This window comes from Globicephala melas, chromosome 16, assembly GCF_963455315.2.
Source record: "Globicephala melas chromosome 16, mGloMel1.2, whole genome shotgun sequence".
NCBI lineage: Eukaryota > Metazoa > Chordata > Mammalia > Artiodactyla > Delphinidae > Globicephala > Globicephala melas.
Genome location: NC_083329.1, coordinates 48,684,903 through 48,706,597, shown reverse-complemented (window position 1 = coordinate 48,706,597; position 21,695 = coordinate 48,684,903). Strand labels below are relative to the sequence as shown.

Genomic DNA, 21,695 nt, shown 5'->3' with positions numbered 1-21,695 from the left:
GGGTCCAGGATAGCAGGTGGTCCAGGATAGTCCTAGACTGAGCACCGTCCTGACACTTTGGTGCAGCACCTGGGAGAGAGGTCTGCTCTTTCCCCTGTGGTCACCAAGGGGTCAGGATGCAAGCCCAGGGCAGGAGGGGAGCATGGAAAGCTGGAATAAATTACCAGGGAGCAGAAGCCCATAAGGAGCTTGGGGCCCAGCTACATCAAATATTAGTGCACGGGCTTCCCTGGTGGCGCAGTGGTTGAGAGTCTGCCTGCCGAGGCAGGGGACATGGGTTCGTGCCCCGGTCTGGGAAGATCCCACATGCCGCGGAGCGGCCGGGCCCATGAGCCATGGCCGCTGAGCCTGCGCGTCCGGAGCCCGTGCTCTGCAACGGGAGAGGCCACAGCAGTGAGAGGCCCACGTACCGCAAAAAAATATATATATATATTAGTGCAAACCTCCTCTTGTGATGGCCCGGGCTGCTGAATATTTTTTTTTTTAACCAGGGCCCAAATCTCTCAGCGGCAGCCCTGCATGAGCCATCTGGCTTCTCCTAAAGGAGAACTGCCCAAGAATGGAGCCAGCAAGCAGGCCCAAGAGTGGGGCACAGTCCCTATGATGTCATTTAAGCCCTGGGTCCACCTATGAAGCCTGTTTCTCCTGGATTCTTCAGTTTCATGGGCCAAAGAATACCCTTTCCTGCCTAAGCCAGCTTGAGCTGGATTTCTGTCACTTACAGCCCAGAGTGTCAATGCATAGGCCACTTTTTCAAGTCTGGGATGTTTCCTTCATCTGGTCCATATCTGTGTTCCAGCTCCCAAAGGCAGGCCCCACACCTGAGCCACCCCCTCCAGAGGACACTGGGCCAGTCCATATTGCACACGTTGTACTCCCTCAGTGCCTGGGATGTCCGTGGGCTGCCCGGGCCCATCCAGTCACCCAAAATCAAATTCAAAGGATACAGTGTTAATTCAACCCGATTGTTTTTCCCAATCAGTTCCTCTTCCAAACTTTCACTTCATGCCCATTCCACAAATTTCATGAATTCTACACGTACCAGGCAGCATGCAAGCTGCTGTTCCTTCACTGCCCATCTTGCTGGGAGGTTGGCTCACCAGTAAGTCTAGTCCCAGCTGGATACGACAAGAGCAGCCATGGAAAAGCAAGCACGGAGCCAGGGAGGCCAGAGCACCATGGCAGTCATAACTGGGGTGCTGGGGGGAATGTGCACAGAGTCCCTCTATTCCCACGATGGGGGGAAGCCCTGGAATAGGGTCTGAGTACCTGTTGTAGACTCAGACACTTAGAACTCAGTACAGTTCCATCCACTTTGTGCCTCAGTGTTTTCATCTGTAAACTGGGGATGAAAGTTCCTGACTACCATTTTCATAGGACTGTGAGGAACCACAGTTCTTGAAGGTACCACCTGCTTGCATCTCAGGGGCCTGCAGCTGGGAGGCACAGAGAGCCTACATCCTAATGGTCCATCCGAGGGCACAGCAGTGCCCAAATGAGGACCCCTGGGCCCCTTCCAGAGATTGCAAATGTGAGACTGCTATTCAAGTCCATGTGTTCAAGTCCAGCCATGATCTATCGGCAGCCTGGCCCCTGGAGCACAAACATGCCCCCGGAGCTGCCTGTCTGACAAAGCACAGAGGTCTCAGTGTTGCTCTGCCCACTGATCCAGACTGGAAAAGGTGCCAGGAAGCAGGACGGGCCCTCTGCACCAAGCCCCAGGGCTCCCCCAAAGGTGACCAATGGAAGACCACACAGTGCCTTGCACCTGCCCTGGCACCAGGGGCTCCCAACACACAGGCCCCAGGTTGTCAACACCCCTTGGATCCCCAGAGAGGCCATGCAGTCCCCATCAGCCTGCTTGGGCCCCTAGAGATCTGTAGCCTTTAAAGCCTCTTGAAAGAAAAATTTGAAGAGGTTCTTCAGAGCTTCTTCACCTATCAGAGGGAATGGCAGGCAAATGGGCGGAGATGGCTCAAGGAGAAGAAGTATAGCAGGGGGACGGCACCCCCACCTAGGAAAACTCAGGGCTGGTGTCAACACCGGCCCCTCCCTCTCCTGACCACAGCATAACTCACGCCTGCCGAGGGCAAGCTGGAGAACATCTCAGCACCGAGCAGACACCCAAGCCTAAACCAGCAGCGCGCTCCCGTGCCGGGCACGCAACATCTTGCACCCAGATGGCCCATGATGGTTTCCCCTCAACCTGGGCTGCCACTAGCCACCTGTAGCTATTCAAATTTAAACTTAATTTCATTAAAATTAAATAAAATCACACGCTTAGTTCCTCAGTCACACTAGCCACATTTTAAATACTCAGTGGTCGCAATCTGGCTGGTGGCAACCATACTGAACAGCACAAATATAGATCATATATGATGGATCATCACAGAAAGTGCCAGTACAGGGTCTGCCTGAGAAACTGTCTTTTAACCTGTGCAGTGTAAATGATGGTCCCAAATATGGGAGATGAGCTGCATTCAGGCCTCCCTATTACCATGCCTCTTGCCCTGTCACTTTGAAGACCATTCTAGCTCCTACGACAGGTTCAACCACGCGACCTGCTTTGACCCATGAGACCGTTGTGACTTGGTATAAGCCGAGATTTGAGGAAGTGTGCATTTCTGTTTCCACTCCTGGACCCTGCCACCACCATGAGAACAGCCCTGGACTAGCCTCCAGAAGGATGCAGACGCGTGGAGACGAATCAGACGGACCAGGCAGCCACCGCCGGCTACGTGTCAGCTGAATTCAGATACACCAGTGAGCCCAGAGCAGAAGTTCCTGGTTGATCGACAGACTCACACACACACAAATGACTGTTGTTCTAAGCCACTAATTTTGAGGATGGTTTGTTTCTCAGCAATAACTAACTGATAAACCAAGTTCATCAGATGCATTGTATCTAATACGCCTTAGGAAAAGTTCACTGAAAGAGCAAGGCCTGTATCTTAAAAAGTCACCCACACACACAGCTTCCCCACATGGGGCCGAGTGTGAGCCAGTCCTGGGGTGAGGACACTGGTAGCTTCTGCAGCGCTATCCCTTCGCCTGGACACCCATGTCCTCACTGCCCGTGGCCTTGGCTCTGACCCAGATCTGAGCACAGCTGCTGGGACAGGGATAAAGGCAGCGCTCTGAGACCCACCATCTACCAGTTCCCACTCCACTTCTGGCACCTTTCAAGGCCATTACAAGTATTTAAAGTGGCAGAGACTGGCACGTCTGCAGAGCCATGCTTTACGTGAGCACGTGCGCAAAGAGAGCCCCAGGGTGGCTCTGTGTGTGTGTGCATGGGTCCACCAGTCTGGTAGGGGTCCAGGAACCTTACGCATCACACCAGCATGGCCGGTCCTCACAGGCTGGGGAGGAAGTCCCCTTCAGTCTCTTCCTTGAGGTCCCCCTACCTAAATCCATCTCAAGCCATAGGACCGTTTCACTTCTTCAGGGAACAGGAGGTGCCACGGGGGGTGGCAACTGTCTCGGGACCCACAAGGACGCACGAGGACATGCACACACAGAGAACACAAGCCCTCAGAGCTCCTGCACACGCTCAGCTGCTGCGTTTCTGCCTTCTGTTCGGGCAGCCCCTGATGGAACTGAGCCATCAGAGAGAGTTTAAGCTCCCTGTCAGTGGCTGGCTCCCCACACCTAGAACAAGTGACGCAGGCTGAAAGCAGTGCTCCTGAGGGACCATGGCCCCGGCTACAGCCACCTGCTCCCACTTGGCTGAAAAGGTCAGCCCTCAGCCTGTGAAGATCTTATTCAGTTGCACTTGAGGAGAGCTGGGGGGCAGAAAAACAGTCAAGAGCACAAGCTAACTTTGCCGCCCTCCTGCTGCTCCCCAGGAATGGGGCCAAGGAAGTCCACTTCTCCAACGAAAATCCTTTCCTCCCTCAAGAGTCTGAGTTTGTAACACCACCCTACCTTCATCCCTCAAGAAAGCCAGCTGTCCACTGCTTCTCCCCAGAAAGGGAGAATTCTCCAAGAAGTTACACTAAAGACAGAGATGGGGCTCTCGGGGTAGCAGTGTGGGCATCCCAGGAGCCCTTTGGCCCTCTGAAGAGTTCTGGACCTTGGCCCAGGCCCTTCCACTGGGAGCTCTCTGTGCAGACTGGCCAGCCCAGTCCACCTTTGCTGGTGCAGCTCCCCCAATCAGACCCACCTCCGCTAGAGAGGGAGACGAGGGGGCCACAGTGGGTGTCTCGTCAGCCGCAGCCCAGAAAGGGCAGGAGAAGGCAAACAGCCCACAACTCTCCAAGGTGGCAGCGGGGAGCGTGCGGGGGACACGAACCATGAACAAGGGCATCGGCCACCCACACGGATGACAGGGAGAGGCTCCCAGGAGAGACACCCTGCTCCCCAGAGAAAGGAAGCTGTTCAGCGAACAGGGCAAGTGCATTCCTGCGAGGAATCTGATGTGACGACACCCCAGGACGGGCCTCAGCTGCCTTGGCCCACCCTCTGGGCTCTCAAAGGACCTGCTCATCAGAAGTCTTTGCAATACCAGAGTCGTCCTGTTGACATTCATTCATCCCTCCTTCCCTCCAATATTCACTGAGAGCTTTCTCTGTGTTGGTCCCTCTCCTAGGGGGCTGGGGAACAAGAATGAATGAGCCCACGGTGTTCCCACTAGCACGGGACTTACATTTCAGGGGCTGAAGAAGAGACTGGAAACAAATAAACAATAGATAATTTCCAACCGTGGTGTGAGCGCTGAAGAAAGTAGAGACTGGGTTGCAGGAAACTGCAGAGGGTCGGGGTGGGAGAGGCCCCTGTGAAGAGCATCGGTGAAAAGGAGTCAGCCCTGGAAACCACCCGGGGAAGACCACTCCTGACCGAAGAACCAGCACGTGGAAAGTTCCAGAATGAGGCATCTGGGATACTGAATGAAGAAGGGCCTTGCTCACCCCACAACGGGGACCAGGAATAGGGAGGACCGGAACTGTGGGGCTGCCAGGGAAGGAAGCTGGGGCCCCACCACCAGCAGTGGAGGAGGTGAGCACATGCATCCCCAGCGCCCGAGCCCTGGGCCTCCTCTGCCCCATCCCTCCTCCCCTCCACAGACCAGCTTCCGAATGCTGGGCCCAGGCACCCTCTGGCACTTCCCGGCACTCACCTCTCTGCCCACTGCCACGCACACCACGCTGCTCTGAAGCTCTTGCCAAAGCCATGAACAAACGGAGACCCTCCTCTCTCTTCATTTTCCATGGGTTCTCCGGAGCACCCAGCCTGTGACCACTCATCCCTGAAGTCCTTTCTCCCCTCCCTGGGCTTCCACACGCACACATGCGCTCCTGCCTCTTTCCTGATCCCTCCCTGCATGCACTCCTGCCCACATCCCCACATTCCTGGGCTTCCCTCTGGCATCACCCATCAGCCAGGCTTGGAGAACATCAACAGCAGACACTCAGGCTGGCCAAGGGCTCTCTACTTCTCCTAAACATCCCGTCATGAGCCCATCTCCATGATCCCTTCCCGGGTTCAGGCACCATCATCTCCTCCTTGGGATTTCTGCCACATTCTCCGACGAGGTCGCCCTGACCCCGGGGTCCTCCCAGCCAATGCCTTCCTCCGCCAGGATATTTTCAGAGTTCATATCTGCTCATGATATAGCCCTCCTCTAAAACCTTCCACGAATAACACATTTCTTTTCAAGTTGCCAAGAAATTAATATTCGCAAAAGAATCCCTCAATCACAAACAAACAATAAGCCTTCCAGAGACTTTATTATTGTATATAAATAAACTCCATACATCTTCGCTGATACGTAAGAGACTCTGCTTTTAACAGCTTTTTTTATTTTTGCTTTTGTATCACCATCACCTTCTTCCACCACAACCACCAGAAACCATGCACCCAAACCCCAGTAAAAAATGCTCTTTGCCTTTCCCTGGACAGCCCCCCTACACAGACACCCCACCCCCCACCCCACCACACACACACACACACACACACCATACACGCACACACACACACACACACACCATACACACACTCATACTCTCAGCCTAGATGCTCCCAATTTGAAATTTACGGAGCCCCTACCTTTCCATCAGACTCAACTGAAATCATACCTCCCCCGAGGCCATCTCAGATCCTCAAGTCAGAATTCATGCCTCCCTGAAGTTTCAGAGCTCAAGGACCTGGGAAGCAGAAACTAGGTCTTTCTCATTTCTTTGTCCAAGCCCAAGGCTCAGTGACTAGCACAGAGTCAAAGACAGCCAAAGTCAGCGGAATCAAACTGGATCAAAGCAAGAACCAGCCTGAAGCCCAGGGTGACTTCGACAACCACACAATTGTCCTGTATCTGATGAAGGCACAGTCCTACTAAGCAACAAAGCTGTAACTATCCCACTACTCCTTCTGAAAAAAGAATCATATAGTCATGGGTATTTAACATACTTTCTAAAAAGTAACTGAAATGAAAGAACACATTTCAAATTGCTTCCCGTACTGTCTTCAATTTCCAAGAAATGTCCAAGCACTGAGAGTACTTGTAAACGATATTTTACCATCTATAATATATATGTATATGTATGAAGGCTGCCACCTCACACCCAGGAAGTTCAAAGTTGGAAGTGTTTGGGGATTATTGGCAAATTTTCCAAAAGCTGAGACGCAACTTTCATTCTACTGACTTTTTTTTTTTTTAACTCCTTTCTTATCTGGCCCCCAAATACATGGTTCGAATTTCTTCCCAGCTAGAGTTGACCCAAATTCAAGTTCATTTCCAAGACCTCTGCCCAGGGTCCTCTCCTCCTTAATTGCTCACTCCCCTCCACAGCGCCAACTTCAAATGCCACCATCCTTGTCATTCATGGAACAGCTACGGAACTGGGGTGTGTTGGAGGCTGGGTCTGCAGGGGAGGAAGCAGCCACCGTTTCCAAGAAAAGAGATCACAGAGACCTACCTGCTGCCAATCCAGAGTGATACCCCTTCCCTCTGCTCAGAATCCATTTGGTGCCTCACCTCCTCGAACTCAGCTGCCCAGCTGTGCATTCCCTCCCTCCCATCTCCCTCCCTCTTCCTCAAATATTTCCTGAGCACTGCTCCGGGAACAGCAGAATTTGAAAACTTCACAGCCCAGCCCTCAAGGAGCTCTCGGTCCTGCACGTAAGACTTAGCCCAAAGCAAAGAGTGGCTTCGCCCTGCCACTCGCTGAGCGCCTCCCATGTGCTAGCATGTGTTCCATTTGCAGACTACATTTCTTGGATGCATTATCAATCCACGTTGGTGTGATAAAGGGCATCTCTATGGGAGCGAGGTGGTCACAAAGCAGGCCCATGGGAGTTCAGCAAAGACAGGAGCAGAAATGCACAGATGTGGAGCCAGCCGGCTCTCAGTGAAGCAGGATGCAGGCCTCTCCCTGTCATGAGATGACAAGTCCCCCAGAGCAAATGCCCCCCCCAGGGCCCAGGCAGGGGCTGGCTTCAGGGGAACAGGTAGACCCTCAGGGGCTGTCCCACCTTCTTTGGCGGCGCAGTGCCACTGTTCTATGTTTCGTGGCAAGGTTCTCATCTGAGAAGGAGGCCTCCCTCTCCTGGTCACCATCTCAGCTGCCCAGCTGGCCCTGGGAGTCCTCCAGAGTGACCTCCCATCCCCAACTCCCCCCGCCCCCCAAAAACCCTGCTCTCTGTAGTAATCATGTCTTTTATCAATACTTTTGGCATTCTGATGGCATCTGGAGCTCTGCTGACCCTGGAGGACTGCCCCTCAGAGGGATAATCAATTCCCAGAGATAGTAACCAACTCGCCCCAGAGCACCCCGTTCACATGCAAACCAACCAGTCCAGGGCCTGCACCCTCAACCACCTCCTCTACGGGACTCGCACACGTTGAGCCACTATCCACTCGCCCCAATCATCCCAGGACCAGGTAGCAGACAACTCGGGACACCCCTGTGCCCCACAGCCTGCCAAAATTATTCAAACCAGCCACTCCTAAGCCTGCTTACCCCACCTCACCCACTCTTTCCTGCAGAAATCACTTGAAGGGCTCTTGCCCATAGTTTCCTTTCTCCCTCTGCCTCCTGATCAACCCTGGTGCTTCCCCCAGTGGCCACCCAAGGCATGGTGTGCCCCCTCCACCTGGGAATTGTCGCAAACTATCTTTTCAATGGAAGTTGTCTCCTGATCTACTGGCCTTGTCATACCTAAGTAGTAATAGAGCATCCTCTGCATGGTGACCTGGGATGCAGCTCAAGGAGGGGCACACAGAAGTAGCCCCATTGGCCACACTGCCCGCCCCCTCCCCCGAGGGGTCACAGAATAAGCACAGGCATGGGTTCGAATCCCACCCTTCACTAGCCCAGTGACCTTGGGCAGTCATTTCTCTGAGCCCATTTCTTCTGCAAACAGAGCTAATTCCACCTTCCTCCTAGGTGCCCTATGATCCTTCACTGAGTGGCACACGTTACTGCCAGCACAGCACAAAATAGATGTTCAGTGGCTGTCAGCTCCCTTCCAACCTTCTCATCAGCACTGGAAATGCCCCCAAAAAAGGCTCCCAAATGAACAAATCATCTCTCTTGTCCTAGAGGCTCATCAAGAAGGGAGGTGTGGGCTTCCCTGGTGGCGCAGTGGTTCGGAGTCCGCATGCTGATGCAGGGGACATGGGTTCGTGCCCCGGTCCGGGAAGATCCCACATGCTGCGGAGCGGCTGGGCCCGTGAGCCATGGCCGCTGAGCCTGCGCGTCCGGAGCCTGTGCTCCGCAACAGGAGAGGCCACAACAGTGAGAGGCCCGCGAACCGCAAAAAACAAAGAAGGGAGGTGCCATCCTGATAATCGGATGACACGACAGAAGACTAAAAAGGTCGGCTCTCCCTTCTGTGATAATGTAAGTTCCAAAGTTGTAAAGTGGCGGAAGGGGAAGGTCTGTCATTGAAAACTCTCTGAGAAAGAGACCAAATTTCTGCCCATAATAGGGGCCAATAATATCCAGGAGCCTTCTGTTCAAACAGATCTCAGAACAAGCCACGAAACTATACATGAGCAGATTCTGTAAAGGAGAAAGGGTCGTCTGGGTAATTGCTTGTGAGCACATTTACATGGTGCGTGCACACACATATGTCATTTCAGACACAGGAGTCCATGCGTGAGCCCTACTCACACCCACTGCCTGGAGCCCTGGCAAAGGAGGGCATAGCGTGATCATAACATGCTCACTTCTCCCCAGATTCTGTTCCTTTCCATTTAGAAAGCAAACCCAAGGGAAAAACATTTTAAATAATCAGGCTAGCATATCAAGATTAAAAACAATTTAAAATAAACGTCTACCCTGGCACTTTGGAAAAAACATATCATGCTGCATTAAGTGCTTTGAATTAAGTAAATTACACCAAGTAACTAATTTACATAATGCTCAAAATTTGCATTTTACACATGTTATGATGAAAATAGGTTTATAAAAGAATTCTTCACCAACTTCTGTTCCGAGCTGGGTTCCAGTATTTGGATAAAATTCTGCAGTGCTGATCTGCTACTGTCTTTCGTGTTTCAAATCTCTGGCTCCTTCAATATTTTTTTTTAATCTGGCAGGTCCCTTATTCCCACTGCAATAAATAGTCCCTTTGATTTGCAATCCCCTTCCATCAACTGAGAGAGATCATATTTTTCAAGAAACCATAATACACTAATGATTCTTAGAATTTTCACAAATAAAGTTTGATATTCCTGTCACCTTTCACTTACGAGGTATTTGGTATTGATTTTAGCAATTCTTCCTCCACGATTTGTAGTATTGGCTTAAAGTCCTGCAGCTTTGGTTGCCATCTTTTCAGGATGAGGCATCAGAATGGCATTTCTCAACAGGCTTGCACCAAAAGGCCCCTCAGAAAAGAAGCAAGACCCCACTGGACATACTCGACATGCCCAGAGGAGGCTGAGCATGAGGTCCTTAAGGAGGCTGACCACCAGCCCCAGGAGGCCACCCTGGGCCTTTCGGTCCTTGGTGCCCAGCAAGCGGGCCCAGAGCCAGAACTCCCTCTCCTGGAGCTGCTGGATCCTTAGATGCTTCCTTTACTCTCTCCCTCTCCACAGCCTGTGAGGAAGGGACAACCTACCCATTCCACAGATGAGAAAAATGAAGCCAGAGAAGTTGAGTCCCTCCATCAACACCACACAGCCAGCAAGAGGAACCACCCACAATCATGCGTTGAGAAATTTCTGGATGTTTTTCTGGACGTCTTTCTAATTTAAGTAAGATCCTGAAGCAAATCTAGAAAAGTAATTTCCAAGTGTTTACCCAAAACAGCCATGTTTGAGTTTCCAAGGGGCTCCAGAGATGTTGACTTTGCTTTTTGATAATGCCACAGACAAATGCCCTCCCTCCATGGCATGGCGGGAACGATGCCGTGTGGTGAGGAAGATGGAATCATGCTCACTGCACTTGTTTATTAAGGCCTGGCGTGGTGCCGGCACCATGCTCAGCATTCTGCACATACTGTCTTATTTAGTCCCCATGACACCCTGATGTCGGGCCCAAAGTCATCCAGCCCTTCAGAGGCAGGACTAGGGTTCAAATCCAGAGCTCTGATGCCAGAGTCAGAGCTCTTTACTCACATTCGCCAATCAGCCAAAGGTACCTGGGAAGGGATGGGAAGGAGGCAGGTCAGAGCCCCCCACCGCGTGCACATGCTGAGCCAGGGGCCTGTCACACACACTTCATCTGAGCCCCACGCACCCCTAGGGAATGGCCAGATCATGCCTATTTCACAGATCAGCCCCCGGCTCACAACAGAGCTGATTCAACCCCAGAGCCATATACTGTCAGAGGCTCTGGTCTGTGTCCCATCAAGGCATGGGACTTGCTGATGGTGGCCAGGGTGTCCCCCAGACCCCTGCCCAGGCCTACAGAGCGGTCATCTCAAGCGCACAGGGCTCCAGAGAGACCACGCAGCATGCTGGTCGAATGCTGGAGTCTAGCTTTTAGGAATGGCAAGAAGATGGAAATGTGATGCATGCTATTACCAGCTGTTAATTTGCAATCAGTTTTAATAACTGACATTACACAGTGAAATGCAGCATCTTCATTAATTCCGTAAATTATCGCTGTAGGGAAAAGCCCGCGCTCCCGGAAACGGCAGCTCGACTGGGCTGACTTGGAAGCAACCCTGGACCAGGTTCCACATCTTCAGACCTGCCCCAGGGATGCCGCCTGCTGATCCCAATCCTTGCTGCCGCAGGAGCAGCGGCAGCCTCCCACCTCCCAGTGCCAAGGGTATGGGACTGGCCCCCGACTCAGGCTTTCTGCAAGCGTCTGGTGCCCACTGTGCCATAACCACCGTGGAGGCTCGAGAGACGGATCAGACAAGGAGCTCAATGGAAACAGACACGCGAGCAATGCTTGAAGATGTGCTAGGACCCACGAGAAGTACCTGGGAAGCAGTCTGTTTCCCCAGGCAGTGTCAAGTGAGGAAAGATCTCCAGGAAGCCTTCAGAGAGCTCAGCCCAGGAGCTGGAGCCTGTGGGTCCAAGTGGCCTTTTCTAAGTGGACAGGAGAGGGAAGTGTACTCCAGACCAAGAGAACATCAGGATCAAGGGCCTCGTGGAACCCAGCAGCCCACCTGGGGGACTTGCTGATGGCTCTATTTGGCCATCAGGGACACAGGGCTTGATGTGCCCCTGAGGAGGATGGCCACAGTGGCATTCTTGGGACTGACCAGAAAGCAGCAGAAGGAAGAGCATCATAGTGGTCTTTGGGTCAGCTGAGACCAGGGCTGTGGCCACAACCCCGCCGAGGGACCAAGGGGCAGCAAATTCAGTTGCTCTGGAGGCAGCCTGGAGCCCCAGTGTGCGCCTGAGTGTCCCCCACAGCTGCAGCCAGGAGGCCTGAGCAGCTGCTGCCCAAATCCTGTGGGGGCCTTTCCAAAGCAGGGCTCTGGCTCCCAGGTAGGAGAGAGTCGAAGAGCCTCAGTTGCCACCTCTGTAAAATGGGCAGGGTGATGCCTCCTAGGCGGTAGGACAATTGTAGGGAGCAAGCGGGATGACGGATACAAGCACCTGGGCCACAGTCCAAGTGTGGGGGGCGGGGCTTGGAACGATGGGCCTGCCTCACCAGTGACACCATCATCTCCATGCCACCTCCAGCGCCGCCCCGCCCCTTCTGCTCCTCTGCAGCCCTGGCACAGGAAACCTCTGTCTTCACAGCTCTCTGCTGACCTCATGACAAATGTTCTTCTACTTATGCATTTAATTTACATAATTACTCTCTGATATTTACTCGGATTTAATTTGTTTCCTCTGGAACTTGCCTTTGAAGAGGCAGTGCCAACCAGAGACAGGAGTAAAGCGCAGCAAGGGGCTCACAGACACCACCGCCCCTCTCCGGGGGCCTCCAAATGCCGCCTCTGCAGAAGGACCGGGCTCTGCCCGCAGACAGGCACCATGCACAGAGCCTCACACCTCCCGGTGTCAGATGGGGGCCAGGCTGGGGAGGATCACTGCCCGTGAAGACCTCACAGTGGAGAGAGAGGTGTGTAAACGCCAGTCCCAGGAACGACTCTCTATGCCGGCCCCAGAGGGAAGTGTGGGCAGTGCCAGGTGGAAGGACGGCAGGAGTCCTCTGCTCAGGAGTGATGGGGAAGTGGTGGAGCTGGGCGTCAGACTGAGCTGGAGTCCGGAGGCAGTGGATGGACTGATGGCACTGCCAGGACCCTCTTTGCTGCAGCAGAGTGGGGCTCCCAGGGGTGTTGTGTAAATGAGGCTGGAGTCCAGGTCTGGGCAGAACACAGAGGGCAGCATGGACACACCGTGGGGTGGAAGAAAGGGTTTGATTTTGAAAAATCCGTTTGGCAGTTCTGTAAGAAGGGGCATGACCTGGAGGGCAAAGGGCCGTAGGCCATCAAAATCTCAAGGCCATGGCCCAAGCACAAGCACTGAGGTGGAGAGGAGGGCCTTTGGCTCAGAGAAAGAAGGTGAGGGAGGAATTAAACATGAGGGATGCCGGGTTATGCTTGCCAGGCTAGTGGATGGGGAACCAGGAAGAGAAATATAGGAGGCGGATGGGGGACGGGGGCTCAGTCCTGAGTGGCCTCAGCCACTCAGCCCCAGGCCTACGCTGGGAGCACAGGAGCGCCTCTCCTCCTTCACCTCTGCTCTGGGATGCTGATGGGGATGGGTCCATCCAGGCTCTGCTGTGCTGCGAGTCTCATTCAGCCCCAGTTCTGAGCCTCTTTCCTCCTAGTTCCTGGGCTGCTGTTCCAGGTCGCTGGGCTGGAGCCTCCCCCAGATTTTGTCCTTTACAACTCGTTGATTTTTGTGCACACGCACATACTCACTCGCATACACTTACATGTTCACACACACTCGTGCTCACACACTCACATCCATGCCCACATTCTCACACTCATACATTCATACTCACACCTTCACACAGACTCACTGACATACACTCACCTGCACCCTCGCCCTCACGTTCACCCCCACACACGCTCACTCACACAGTAGCGTGCTGGAACCAGCCTGTACCATCTCATGAGAGGCCGTGGTTACATTTTCAGGAATTTTGCAAGCCAGTTATCAAACACAGCCACTATAAATTAAATCATATAAACGTATAATTAAACAAATTACATTACAAACAAAATTGACAAGTACACAAAGCCCATCACTTCCTAATTATTTTGCTACATTTTACTCTTATCTGTGTCCATGGAGCTGTTAATGTCTGTTGTATCTGAAACACCACTTCATGGCGCATCATCCCTTCCCAACTCCACATTCAGTGATATCATGACGCTCAAAATCAGTCACCATAGGAGTACTTACACCCCAGAAACCAGCAAAACTATAAAGCAGGGCTTTCTGTTTCCCTAGAGAGCCAGGTGTTGAACACTTACTAGCACACCAGGGCTTACAATGCTGCACACATTCACACTCCCCCACTCTCACACACGCACAGCTGCGCCCATGCATAGCCACGCACACTCACACCCGCACTAACACACTCACACAGTGCCACTCAAGTCACGTACACACTCACACTGACACACACAATGCTTTCTCACTCTCTTACATACACGCCAGCGTTCCCTTTCAGAAACCACAGCCATGCCCGGGAAGGAGACCAGAACCGTACCCTCTGCTCCCCCTGGCCTCCCCCCACCCTCCCCTGGGCCTGGGAGCTGACTCCCCCGGAAGGCGTCTGTGCTGCAGCCTCCCCACACCGCCTGGAGGGCACCTCACGTTGGTAATAAAAGCAAGACGACGGCAGAGATCAGTCATAATGGGGTCGGTTGTCCACAGAGACGAGGAGCTCTGCAAGTCTGGGTGAGTTGCCTGGACGCCCTGGCCCAGGCAGCCCAGCCATTCTGGGAGCAAACACAGATGGCCAAGGGCTTCTGTGGCCCCGTGCAGCCCTGTTAAACCCCCAAATTAAACCCGCACCTATATTAATTAAGAGCCAGGATCTGCAGGCCTAACAGAACTGCCGGCCCACCTGTCATAAGCTAGTTAACTCCGGTCAGAACCTCTTGGGCCAGATTACAAATGGATTCAGGGTGGGGGGCCAGGAGAGGCAGGGTACTATCCTGAAATATAAGTCGAACTTTCCTTCCAAAATACCATCCTCAGGGGCTTCCCTGGTGGCGCAGTGGTTGAGAGTCCGCCTGCCGATCCCACATGCCGCGGAGCGGCTCGGCCCGTGAGCCATGGCCGCTGAGCCTGCGCGTCCGGAGCCTGTGCTCCGCAACGGGAGAGGCCACAACAGTGAGAGGCCCGCGTACCGCCAAAAAAAAAAAAAAAAAAAAAAAAAAAAACCATCCTCGGGCGGCTGATCTATCACACGCCCACCCCTGCCCGCACACGCCCACCCCTGCCCACACCCTCCACAAGCAAGGCCTGGACCGTGGCACCTTCCATCACCAGCCTCTGGAAGGTCCTAGAAATGCCAGGGCTGCTCCAGGGCTCCGAGGAGGATGGGGACAACTGGGCTAACAGTTTGATCAGTGTCAGCGGGGCAGGCCACAGTGACAGAAACGTGGCTGCCAGGGCCAAGGCCATCCCTGCTCCTCCCCCCAAGGGCAAACATCCTCCCTGCCAGGAGCATTGGGCTGGGGAGGGGGGGAGCAAAGAGCAGTCACGGAGCACCTCCTCGTGCGGGCCCCGCACACTTCCCATTCATGACCTCCTCACGGCAAGCCCGTGAAGGCAGTATTAGTATTCCTGGTTTCCAGATGACAAAGCCGGAGCCCAGAGAGCTTCAGTCACTCAAGTAATAGGGGCTGACCCAGTCAGACCTGACTCCACCCCACTCTGCTGCCCACAGAGCAGTGAAACAACAGAACGTCAAGCCCCTAGGACCATATTCCGTGCCCCGGTCTCCAGGAAGCCCCCTGAGTCCTGCCTGATTCTGGGCCAGCAACAATATCCCAGGGGGCCCATCCCAGCAGAAGCAGGTGTCTCTGGCCAGTGGTCAGGGATTCTGAGTATCTGATTCACTGTTGCACATCCTGTCCTCCAAGCATGGCAGCTCAATAAAGAGTCATGGGGAAAATGTGTGAATTAACTAATGAAAGGCAATTCTCTGTCCAGGGGAGGAAGTCCATGTCCATGAAGAGCCTCCTGGTTGAAGCAGAAGCCCGCACTGGAGCTGGTCATGCAACTGGAGAGGAGGGGCTGGCAGGGCTGCCATTGCCGGCTGTCCTGGAGCACATGCCTCTGTCCACCATGCATTCCCCAGGAGCAGCGACCGTGGGGGACATCCCGGCAGTGCACCCGGCACTATGCCCTGTGCCCAGCCCTGTACTCTCCCTATCTCATCTACCACCCCAGCAACCCCAGGAGGGCAGGTCTATCATCATCCCCATTTTACAGATAGTAAAACTGAGACTCAAGAATGCTAAGTGCTAGAGCCACCATTCCAAAGCCTCTGCCCTTAGCCTCTCTGCTTCATGGGGACGTGGCTGCCACACAGAACCTCCTCATTACTGTTAGCCCCCTTTGCCTTCCAGGAAAACCAACAGTTAAAATAAACCCACAATCTGCCCAGTATCCCCCTCCCAGGCCAGCACCATGGGCTGTCCAGTGTACTGAAGGCTGGGGACCGCCCTACCATGGCCCTGGGACTGAGCTGCCCCAGCCTGCAGCCGACGGCTCAGTGCCCACATTATCAAGCTCCACGGCTCTGGGTGGGCGGCCGGCCTGCCATTCTCCACAGCAGCAGCCATGCAGCCTCTGCTCCGGGCACCAAAAGGGCTCTTTCATAGCCCACAGCTGCCTTTTCCCCCAACTTCACAAGAGCAATTGGAGATGCAGATTCCGATTCTGAGTCGGAGCTTTCTCCACGATCCTAGTGGTTTCCAGTTTAGAGGGAAATGAGAACCCCAGAAATCATTTAGAATTAACCCTACCATCCTGGAGCAGCAATAAAACTCCGTTAAGAGTGAAATATAGGCAGTACATCGCAAGCCCTGTCACTGAGAGAAAAGAGAGAACCAATTGTCTGTTGGCTGGCTCGTGCTCCCAGGCAGGTGGAAGTATCAAAGCAATGGCAGAGCTCTCCCTCTTCATCCCCACTCCCCTGCCTTTTCCTCTGACTGCATGCATCAGCATAAGGGAGGGACAGGTTGATGGTCCTCAGGGCTCTCTTGTGGGAGCGGGGGTGGAGAGTGCCGGAGCGGGAAAGTCATGAATCTCAGGTGGGGCTCTACTCTGTGCCCCTCAAGGAAGGTCTGAGGATCCGCTGCACACATCGCAGGCCTGGGGAGGAGGTGAAGGCAGAGAAACATCCGGGGACTGAGGATCAAAGCATTCAAGAGTGACCAAGTCTGCCGATGGGTAGGACCAAGCCCCCAGACACCCAGGGTCTGGTCCAGTCCACACTCTGAACTCACGCTCCTCCTAGAAGCCAGGAAGTCAGGGCTTAGAGGTCACCACGCACGTGCTGAACTACCAACTCCTTTACGATGAGGCAGAATCAGGAGTTCAGAGATCAGGACCAGCATAGGATCCCAGAAGGAAAGGGAGAGAGGGGATCTCAGACGATGGTGTTACTGTCACAGCTTCTGCAGCCATGGGGGAGAGCAGCTGCCAGGGGACGAGGGTGGGGAGCTCCAATTAGCTGGGACTCGGGAGTCAGCACCCCATTCTCTCCAGAGTCCCGAGCAGCCTCTTCTCTCCCCTAGATGATATCATCCAGTCCTGGGGCTTCAAATACCATCCACACCTGAATTACATTACCACCCTGGACTCCGCCAGGATTTCCAGACCCATCTAGACACTCAGAAATCGGCATTTCAAACTTAACACACCCAGAAAGGAACTCTCGATTCTCAATCGCCCATTACCTTTGCTCCCCATTCTAATAAACAACATCACCAACCCTCCAGCGCTCGGGCCCCAAGCCTGGGAGTCTTCCTGGAGACTTCCCTTTTCCTCACCTATTATCCACCACAGACTTTAAACCCAACCTCTCCCTGCCAGTGCCACTGTTGTCCATGCCACCACCATCTCTACCAGAAGCTATTCTGACAGCCTACCTGGCCTCCCTGCCTCCACCCTCACCCTCCTGCAATCTGCCCACCACATGGCAGAGACAGTGATGTTTCTTTTTTTTTCTTTTTTTTTCATTGTCTGCTGTATTCTTTTTTTTTTAAACATCTTTATTGGAGTATAACTGCTTTACAATGGTGTGTTAGTTTCTGCTGTATAACAAAGTGAATCAGTTATACATATACATATGTTCCCATATCTCTTCCCTCTTGTGTCTCCCTCCCTCCCACCCTCCCTATCCCACCCCTCTAGATGGTCACAAAGCACCGAGCTGATCTCCCTGTGCTATGCGGCTGCTTCCCATTAGCTACCTATTTTACGTTTGGTAGTGTATATATGTCCATGCCACTCTCTCACTTTGTCACAGCTCACCCTTCCCCCTCCCCATATCCTCAAGTCCATTCTCTAGTAGGTCTGTGTCTTTGTTCCTGTCTTACCCCTAAGTTCTTCATGACAATTTTTTTTCTCTTAAATGCCATATATATGTGTTAGCTTACGGTATTTGTCTTTCTCTTTCTGACTTACTTCACTCTGTATCACAGACTCTAGGTCCATCCACCTCACTACAAATAACTCAATTTTGTTTCTTTTTATGGCTGAGTAATATTCCATTGTATATATGTGCCACATCTTCTTTATCCATTCATCCGATGATGGACACTTAGGTTGCTTCCATCTCCGGGCTATTGTAAATAGAACTGCAATGAACATTTTGGTACATGACTCTTTGAATTATGGTTTTCTCAGGGTATATGCCCAGTAGTGGGATTGCTGGGTCGTATGGTAGTTCTATTTGTAGTTTTTTAAGGAACCTCCATACTGTTCTCCATAGTGGCTGTACCAATTCACATTCCCACCAGCAGTGCAAGAGTGTTCCATTTTCTCCACACCCTCTCCAGCATTTATTCTTACTAGATTTTTTGATGATGGCCATTCTGACTGGTGTGAGACGATATCTCATTGTAGTTTTGATTTGCATTTCTCTAATGATTAATGGTGTTGAGCATTCTTTCACGTGTTTGTTGGCAATCTGCATATCTTCTTTGGAGAAATGTCTGTTTAGGTCTTCTGCCCATCTTTGGACTAGGTTGTTTGTTTTTTTGTTATTGAGCTGCATGAGCTGCTTGTAAATTTTGGAGATAAATCCTTTGTCAGTTGCTTCATTTGCGAATATTTTCTCCCATTCTGAGGGTTGTCTTTTGGTCTTGTTTATAGTTTCCTTTGCTGTGCAAAAGCTTTTAAGTTTCATTAGGTCCCATTTGTTTATTTTTGTTTTTATTTCCATTTCTCTAGGAGGTAGGTCAAAAAGGATCTTGCTGTGATTTATGTCATAGAGTGTTCTGCCTATGTTTTCCTCTTACAGTTTGATAGTGTCTGGCCTTACATTTCAGTCTTTAATCCATTTTGAGCTTATTTTTGTGTATGGTGTTAGGGAGTGTTCTAATCTCATACTTTTACATGTACCTGTCCAGTTTTCCTAGCACCACTTATTGAAGAGGCTGTCCTTCCTCCACTGTACATTCCTGCCTCCTTTATCAAAGATAAGGTGACCATATGTGCGTGGGTTTATCTCTGGGCTTTCTACCCTGTGTCATTGATCTATATTTCTGTTTTTGTGCCAGTCCCATACTGTCTTGATTATTGTAGCTTTGTAGTACAGTCTGAAGTCAGGGAGCCTGATTCCTCCAGCTCCATTTTTCTTTCTCAAGATTGCTTTGGCTATTCAGGGGCTCCTGTGTTTCCATACAAATGGTGAAATTTTTTGTTCTACTTCTGTGAAAAATGCCATTGGTAGTTTGATAGGAATTGCACTATAACTGTAGATTGCTTTGGGTAGTATAGTCATTTTCACAATGTTGATTCTTCCAATCCAAGAACATGGTATATCTCTCTTTTGTCTCCTTAGGTAGGTTTATTCCCAGGTATTTATTCTTTTTGTTTCAATGGTAAATGGGTGTGTTACCTTAATTTCTCTTTCAGATTTTTATCATTAGCGTATAGGAATGCCAGAGATTTCTGTGCATTAATTTTGTATCCTGCTACTTTACCAAATTCATTGATCAAGTCCAGTAGTTTTCTGGTAACATCTTTAGGATTCTATGTATAGTATCATGTCATCTGCAAACAGTGACAGCTTTACTTCTTCTTTTCCGATTTGGATTCGGAAACAAGCAATGATGAACAACATAATAAATGAAATTAAAAATACTCTAGAAGGGATCAATAGCAGAATAACTGAGGCAGAAGAACGGATAAGTGACCTGGAAGATGAAATAGTGGAAATAACTACTGCAGAGCAGAATAAAGAAAAAAAAGATGAAAAGAACTGAGGACAGTCTCAGAGACCTCTGGGACAACATTAAATGCACCAACATTTGAATTATAGGGGTCCCAGAAGAAGAAGAGAAAAAGAAAGGGACTGAGAAAATATTTGAAGAGATTATAGTTGAAAACTTCCCTAATATGGGAAAGGAAATAGTTAATCATGTCCAGGAAGCACAGAGAGTCCCATACAGGATAAATCCAAGGAGAAACATGCCAAGACACATATTAATCAAACTGTCAAAAATTAAATACAAAGAAAACATATTAAAAGCAGCAAGGGAAAAAAAAAAGCAGCAAGGGGAAAATAACACACAAGGGAATCCCCATCAGGTTAACAGCTGATCTTTCAGCAGAAACTCTGCAAGCCAGAAGGGACTGGCAGGACACATTTAAAGTGATGAAGGAGAAAAACCTACAACCAAGCTTACTCTACCCAGCAAGGATCTCATTCAGATTTGATGGAGAAATTAAAACCTTTACAGACAAGCAAAAGCTGAGAGAGTTCAGCACCACCAAACCAGCTTTACAACAAATGCTAAAGGAACTTCTCTAGGCAAGAAACACAAGAGAAGGAAAAGACCTACAATAACAAACCCAAAACAATTAAGAAAATGGGAATAGGAACATACATATCGATAATTACCTCAAATGTAAACGGTTAAATGCTCCCACCAAAAGACCCAGACTGGCTGAATGGATACAAAAACAAGACCCATATATATACTGTCTACAAGAGACCCACTTCAGACCTAGGGACACATACAGACTGAAAGTGAGGGGATGGAAAAAGATATTCCATGCAAATGGAAATCAAAAGAAAGGTGGAGTAGCAATTCTCATATCAGACAAAACAGACTTTAAAATAAAGACTATTACAAGAGATAAAGAAGGACACTACAAAATGATCAGGGGATCAATCCAAGAAGAAGATATAACAATTGTAAATATTTATGCACCCAACATAGGAGCACCTCAATACATAAGGCAAATACTAACAGCCATAAAAGGGGAAATTGACAGTAACACAATCATAGTAGGGGACTTTAACACCCCACTTTCACCAAAGGACAGATCATCCAAAATGAAAATAAGGAAACACAAGCTTTAAATGATACATTAAACAAGATGGACTTAATTGATATTTATAGAACATTCCATCCAAAAACAACAGAATACACATTTTTCTCAGGTGCTCATGGAACATTCTCCAGGATAGATCATATCTTGGGTCACAAATCAAGCCTTGGTAAATTTAAGAAAATTGAAATTGTATCAAGTATCTTTTCCGACCACAACGCTATGAGACTAGATATCAATTACAGGAAAAGATCTGTAAAAAATACAAACACATGGAGGCTAAACAATACACTACTTAATAACGAAGTGATCGCTGAAGAAATCAAAGAGGAAATCAAAAAATACCTAGAAACAAATGACAATGGAGACACGATGACCCAAAACCTATGGGATGCAGCAAAAGCAGTGCTAAGAGGGAAGTTTATAGCAATACAATCCTACCTTAAGAAACAGGAAACATCTCGAATAAACAACCTAAACTTGCACCTAAAGCAATTAGAGAAAGAAGAACAAAAAAACCCCCAAAGTTAGCAGAAGGAAAGAAATCATAAAGATCAGATCAGAAATAAATGACAGTGATTTTTCTAAACGTGACGCGGATATGCCTCTGCCCTGCTTAAAACCCCACCAGCCTCACAGCACGCTCAGCATAAAATCCCAACTCCTCACTCAGGACCTAAGAGGCTCCACATGACACAGCCCCTGACTTGATCTCCAGCCCAATTTCTTTCTCTCCTCTCCTTCCCACCCTCCAGCCACACAGCCCTCGTCCTCCTTTTTGAACACTCCAAGTTCACTG

The 21,695-nt window shown here is 50.7% G+C and overlaps 1 protein-coding gene across 5 annotated transcripts in view; it reads right to left on the bottom strand.

The window, feature by feature from the left end:
* GRID1 (glutamate ionotropic receptor delta type subunit 1) overlaps positions 1-21,695 on the bottom strand; it is a 671,373-nt gene that overhangs the window by 470,942 nt on the left and 178,736 nt on the right. The gene's annotated exons all lie outside the window — the stretch shown is intronic.